The sequence below is a fragment of the Corvus cornix genome, chromosome 1 (genome assembly GCF_000738735.6).
Source record: "Corvus cornix cornix isolate S_Up_H32 chromosome 1, ASM73873v5, whole genome shotgun sequence".
NCBI lineage: Eukaryota > Metazoa > Chordata > Aves > Passeriformes > Corvidae > Corvus > Corvus cornix.
Window position 1 is genome coordinate 26,645,242 of NC_046332.1, and position 7,341 is coordinate 26,652,582.

Here is a 7,341-nt window from a genome sequence, read left to right on the forward strand (position 1 = left end):
AATCCCCTGCCATGGGCAGGAACACCTTCCACTAGATCAGGTTGCTCAGAGCTCCACTGAACCCAGCTTTAAACACTTCCAGGGATGGGGTGTCCATATGTTCTTTGAGCAACCTGTTCCAGTGTCTCACCACCCTCACAGTAAAGAATTTCTTCCTTATATCTCACCTAAACTTCCCCTCTTTCAGTCTGTACCCATTTCCCCTTGTCCTGTCACTGCAGTTCCTGACAAGGAGTCCCTCTCCGGCTTCCCTGCAGGCCCCTTCAGATCCTGGGAGGTTGTAATGAGGTTCCACACAACCTCCTCTTCTGCAGACTGAACAGCCCAACCTTCTCAGCCTGTCTCCATAGGGGAGGGGCTCCAGTCCTCTTACCAACCTCATGGCCTCCTCTGGACTCGCTCCAACAGTTCCATGTCCTTATGTTGTGGGCACCAGAGCTGGATGCAGCACTGCAGGTTGGGTCTCACCAGAGGAGAATCCTTTCCCTCACCCTGCTGGCCATGCCCCTTTTGATGCAGCCCAGGATTCCACTGGCTTTCTGGGCTGTGAGAGCACACTGCTGGCTCATTTTGAGTTTTTCATCAACCAACACCCCCCAGTCCTTCTCTGCAGGGCTGCTCTCAATCACTTCTCTGCCCAACCTGTACATGTGCCTGGGATTGCCCTGATCCAGGTGTAGGACAATACCTTGTTCATGAGGTGCCAGCTCTCAGGCCTGTCCAGGTCCCTCTGGATGGCATCCCTTCCCTCCAGCATCTTCACTGCACCTCACAGCTTGGTGGTGTTGGCAGACTCGCTCAGGGTGTGCTCAGTCCCACTGTCCCTGTAGCCAACAAAGATGCTGAAAATACTCTGTGCTACCTTAAAGCCCAATTCTACAATTCCTGATCATTCTTTCTCATTCATTGACTTTTTCTTAATTACTTATTTTAGAGTTGGGTGTCTTAAGCGTAAATGTCAATGTAAGGAAGGATGGTAATTAAGACCCATTTGTGAACAGCAAATTCCTGCCTATACTTGTACTTTTGATGTTACTGCAGCTTTTTCTGCCTGACAAAAATAGTCTGCAATATTTGTAGTTTTGCTTAAACAGGTGAGTAAGTGTTCTTAGCTATCAGCAGCAAGTATAACTGAAATTACCTGAGCTGATTCTATTTGAAAGGGGTGGGAAGTTGTTGGTTTCTATTGAGATGTGACAATACGATTACAGCCAAGTTAAGAATCCTCTCCATTCTCAACGTGCACCAGTTTAGGCTTAGAAAAATTACCATAAAAACAAATGGATATGTTGAAGTCAGTGTAAACACACCTGGATTTAATTTTTACTTCAGACCAGGAATGGTAGAACTGTGGATAGCTGCAAGCTAAGGTGGTGCAAGAATTAAACAGTTTGTCTACAGTGGGTTATTTTTTAAGAAAACATAATGCAACTTCATCATCTGAGGAGCATGAGCTGTTAAAGAAATTGATGTTTTTAAAATTTAAGCCCCTTTTCTGAAGGAATTTGGTCCCAGGCTTTGCTCCTGCCTCAGACTTGGAACATGTTATCTGCTAGGGCTGAGATACATTTGAATATGTAACAGTTGGGTTTAATTGCATGACACACTAAGACTAGAATTTGCCTGTGTACAATAAAGCAAAGGTACATTTCATGGGTCTCTCTTATATGTGAAGACATGTATATAATATGTATTTCACTCTTGTTTGGCTTGAGTATTCTCCCAGAATGTATGTTCTTACCTCAGCATGTACTGTAGTTGCTCAGTATTTGTATATGTTGCTAGGACTTAGACTGTATAAATAGTGAGGGGGTTTTATATGTTAAGAAGTATTTTAAATAAACTGTACATACTTACTACTCGGTATGTTTGCAGTTAACACCTACCTTTTATCTAATTGATTTGCAGTCTGGAAATGCTGAGGTTATTTGTGAGTTACACAGGGTCATGCTCTGTCTCAGGAGCTTCCTGGCAGGAGGTGGGCTGGTCCCTGTCCCCAGTCAGCACACCACCTCTGCACTGCTGGAGAGGCTGCTGGTTCAGCCTTCAACTAGACCATGGCTATTTCCAGTTACCGAGTAAAGCTGATGCTGCTTGTGCTTTTTCCCTTTCATATGAATTCCAGCACTGCAGTGCCTCATCTAAAGAATGCAGTCACAATTACTCTTTTTTTATGAGTAAAGGCGGTGTGAGTTCACCTGCAAGCTGGAAGAAACTGCTGGTGGTCTACCAGGCACTTAAATGTCTCTTAAAACATCAAAGAATGCACATAATTAAAGCTGGTGATGCTGACCTGCAGGGAGATGAAGACTAAGGAATTCTACTGCACATGATAGTCCAGTGTCAGTCAGCTTTATGAGTTGTCTGTTCCTTAGGCAAGAATTAAAACAAGTGTTGGTGATCCACTGCATACCAGTTACATCCTCCTTCATAAATGCAACAGTTTAAAAACACTCTCTAGTGATGAATTGCTTTGTTGGTACAAGCAGAGAGGGGTGCAAGGAAGCTGTTTTCCCATGGGCACACCATTATACTTCAGAGTTTGGGGTTTTTTTTAAATGACTAGTTATGAAACTTCACATTTTTTCAGGATCTTGGATGCAGAACATCTTAGAGCCAGCAGACTGACACTGAACAGTTCCGAGGAGCTGTATATACAATTTTATGTTGTTTCAACCAATTTTTTTCTCCTTTCATTTTGCATGGTAAGATACATCTGACAAATTCACTGTTCTCAAGTTCTGCAGTTCAAACAGAAATATTTTCAGATCTTCATTCACTCAGTAAAAAAAACCTTACCTGGCATTCCTTTTTGTGTGTCTTCAGACTTCACCTCAGATGGTTTTCATGTCTCCTAACCATGAAACTGCATAGAGAACAAAACAGAAATTTAACATTAAAAAAGGTATTTTTCCTTAACTGATCCTTTATCTACAAACACATGCACAAGGAATGTATATACAATATTTGCTTACAAGTATACAGTAAATATACCTACATATAGTTAGTTATTAGCTAGATGCCATATGTGGTTCCAATTGAAGATAGTATTACTAAGTTTTGAAAAATGAAACCAAACTGTTATTCTCACTTAATTTGAGGAAAAACAGCATACGAAGTCCTATTTTTTCTATACAACCAATTAAACAAAAATACCACTGTTTTAATCAGCTTCTCTAGTACAGCTGCACTGAAGTTTATTTCCTTATAGCATTGACAATTCCATGGAAACAAGGAGATTTTGTTAGCAGCTACTTGGAGGTTGATTAGCAAAGTAAGACTGTGACTGTATAATCTAAATATGCAATGGCAAATGCTTACAAAAAACCCTACCAAGTCAAAAGTTGCCCAAATCCTGAATGTGGGTTATTGCAGCTTAAAAAAGAAAAAATTTTTGCTTTCATATCAAGTAAGTGAGGTATTCTTCAGCTCAGAACATAATTATTTATACAAAAAAGGACTTCATATTATGTATTATGACAAAAAAAAATTGTACATGTGTTTACTAACATTTCAGAAAAAAAACTGTATTCAGAAGACCTCAAAAATAAGCACACCGCAGACTTCCTACTCTTCCTACTAGAGTAGGAAAGTGCTAATGCTTGGAAAAATGTCAGGATCAATCTAGCATTTTCCTCACAGGCACTTAATTGATCAGTGAGGATCACACATGCTATATGTGAACCAAGTTGGAGGCATAATTTTTTTATGCTTAAACAAGACATTTCCTTGATTCTATTCTAGTAAAAAATGTACCTCTTTCACAGGCAGCCAGGTTAATGCAGTGATGTAAATCTCAGCCTAGAAGATGGGAGGTGTGGGAAAGTGGTTGGGATGCAGCTGTCACATCCTCTTGTCTTGTATTTGTCTTTTATTTTTTCCTGTCTTGTGGAGGCACTGGGAGGCAGCACCATGCCAGATGGAACCACTTCAGGATGTTCAGATGTTACCAATTCTGCCAAGTGACTTCTGCTGTGACTTGGGAGCCTGTGGGTTTACTTTCACAGCAGCCTTTCATGCACAGAAGGAAAATTAATTAACAAACACCAGTGGTTTATGTCCAAAAAGGAGACAGAGGACTCCTGTAACTTTTTTTGAATAAAGGGAGACACCATAGGCATTTTCCATGGGGTCTCTGGAATTGTTGGGGGATGCAACCCCCTTTTTATCCTAATCCTGGCCACAACACCCTCTTCCTTTGCCCATTGGCTGAGGTACTCAGAAGGTACAGACTTCTTCAATCATCTATTCTATGCCCCCCTCTAATAAGCACCCCCCTTTTTGTTATATAAAAGAAAAAAACCTATTCATAATTCTGTTAAGTCTTTGTTCTTTTTCTCTAGGTTCAGCAATTTAACATGGCCTTGGCTGAGCACCAGTCTGTGTTGATTAGTAACATCTTCCAGAACTGAGAGTTTTCTTCTGTTACTGCCCTGTATCTAAGCTCCCAGCCCTATCCACAAGCAGATTCACACAGTCTGTTTGTAAAGACACATTCATCTTACTCCTTTCAACCGTGTGCCAGCCAAAGCAGGGTATGCTAGACCACATGGGGCTGCTTAACGAGGTTTCTGTATTCAGCACACAGAAGATGTTACCCAGGAACTGGTATTCCTTTTTCACCCTTTCCTCTTGCTGCCCTCAGGCCCTACACTGGGCACCAAAATCGGTCTTGGTTTGAAAGACAGGTGTCTGCCAAGGAAGGCAGGAACCTCCCTTGGAATGCAAAATATGACCCCCTTCCCAGTGAATTACTATAACTTTGAAATTAAGGGGCTTTCTGACAAAGATATGGGAAAAGAAATAACAGTTCTTTACTAGTATGCACATGGACAACACGGCAAACAAGCGACAACAAACAGAACCAGAACCCAGTGCCAGCCTCTCTCGGCTGACGGGCCCTTTCCCCTCGGGTGCGGTTCCGGCCACAGCCGGCAGGGGCGCGGGTGGCTCCCGGCAGGGCAGGTTGCCGTGGTTCCCCCGCGCCTGGTGCCAGCTCAGCCGCGTCTCCGTCACGGTAATGGCGGGCGGGCTGGGCGCCGAAATGGGCTGTGGCAGGAGCCTCGGAGCAGCGGCTGGGACAGCAGGGGCTGGCTCACCCCGTGGGCAGCAGAAACTCCGCAGTTATACCGGGAGCCGCGGGGTGAGCCTGCCCGGCAGGCAGTGCGTGTTGGGTTGAAGTGTGGAGAAAAACCGGGCGTAGTGGCAGAAAAACAGCGGGGCTGAGCAGGGAATCGCTCCCCTGCATAGCTCACCTGCAATGGCTGGTCCCTGGGTCTGGGCTGTGCAGCGGCAAGTGGAGGGCAACCCGGCATGCACTGGCTCGGGGCTCCCAAACAGCAGAGAAGCAAGCCAGTAAGCCCAGTCACAGTGCCAAAGGAAAAGAAATGGGCAAAAACCACAAAGCAACAAAGTCCCCAGTGAGAGACACCACACTGTGTGGCCAGGCAAGTCGCCCACTGTCATTTGATGCTGGCCCAATGCCAGGCACCCACGAGAGTCGCTCACTCACCCGCCCCTGCCACAGCTGGCTAGACGAGAGAAAAAAATATTAACGAAGGGTTCATGGGCTGAGATAAGGACCAGGAGAAAAACACTCCAAGGGCAAAACAGGCTTACCTTAAAGTTGCAAAGTGAATTTATTACTAACAGAATCAGAAGAGGATAATGAGAAGTAAAACAAGCCCTTAAAACACCTTTCCCCCACCCCCCAGCCCCTCCCTCCTTCCCACCAACAGCGCAGGAAGACAGGGTGATATGCAGAAAAGACTCCACTACTGGAATAAGGAGTAAAGTAGGTATGTGTCCCATGGGGGATAGTTCCTCCAAAGTCATGCTGCATTCAGCTTGGTATATATCAGGTTACAAACTCCATATTCATTAAGTTTTCCAATACAGCTATACATATTCAGTACCTAGCCCCACCTCATATTACAATGAGTCCAGAAGTCACTTACATCCGCATTGTGCTTGCACAGTGTGGTCTGGTGGTCTTGGGCAGGGGTCTCCGGGATGAAGTAAGGGTCTTCCTCAGATGAAGTAAAGGGTCTTCCTCATTATAAACTTTTCACCTTGCTTCCCTGCACATGCTCTTTATGTCCCTGGCCCAAGTCCAAACTTCAAGGCTGGTTTAACTTAGTTTTAGGTTCAAAAACAGGATCTTTGGTCCAGATTCCTTCCCTTTGTCAATAGTCTTTTATCTTCTCATCCTGCTTTGGTAGACACAGTAAGTGTTGAGCAAGCTGTATGCATTGTTTTTAACAAACACCTTCTTAGCAAATCATTTAACCTCTGCTTCCCCCTTTTCCCCCTGATTCAAGGGCATGGGGGTTTTGGTCAGTCCATCACCTGAGATTTTTCCCACTGCTCAGAGAGAGGAGTCCTTCCCCTGTGAGACCGTGGGGTCCTTCCAACGGGAGACAGTTCTCCATGAACTTCTCCAGCATGGGTCCACTCTCACGAGCAGCAGTCCTGCCACACCTGCTGCAATGTGAATTCCCCCACGGGCACACAGCCCTCCCAAAACTGCTGCGATGTCGGCCGCTCTTCCCCGGGGTGCAGTCCTCCAAGGACAGGCTGCTCCAGCCTGGAAGCAGGGGCCCCTCTCTCCACTGGGTGTCCCACTGGATCACAGCCTCCTCCAGGCATCCACCCACTCTGGCATGGGCACCTCCCTCAGGGGCTGCGGGTGGATCTCTGCATCCCCACGGATCCCCAAGGGCTGCAGGGGCACAGCTGCCTCACCATGGTCCTCACCAGGGCCTGCAGAGGCATCTCAGCTCCAATGCCTGGAGCACCTCCTCCCCCTCCTTCTCCACTGACCTGGGTGTCGGCCTGTTGTTTTCCCTCACATGTTCTCACCTCCTCCTCTTCTCTGACTAGAAGAAAAACTGTGTGCACTTTGTTTTGATTTTTTTCTTAAATATGTTATCACTGAGGCGTTCCCAACCTCTCTCATTGGCCCAGGTTTGGCCAGCAGCATGTCCATCTTCAGAGCCATCAGGGATTGGCTCTGCCAGACATGAATGAAGCTTCCAGCAGCTTCTCACAGAAGCCACTTCTGTGGCCCCCCGCTACCAAAAACCAGCCCATGCAAAACCAATACACCTGCCCAGAAGGAAGAAGCTGTGGCTGCTCCCCTCCCAACTCTCACAGGAAATCCCAGTCTGGCTCTCACCCATCACAACAATCCCGGAGCCAGGGGGCGGCAGTGACCACCCTGGACACAACACAAAGAAACAAAAATGGTATGGGATAAAAACAAACATTCCCAAGACACCACAGAAGGAACAAATCCTTATCCACCAGAAACAGAACGGCTTCCTAATCTCCAGGTTCCTT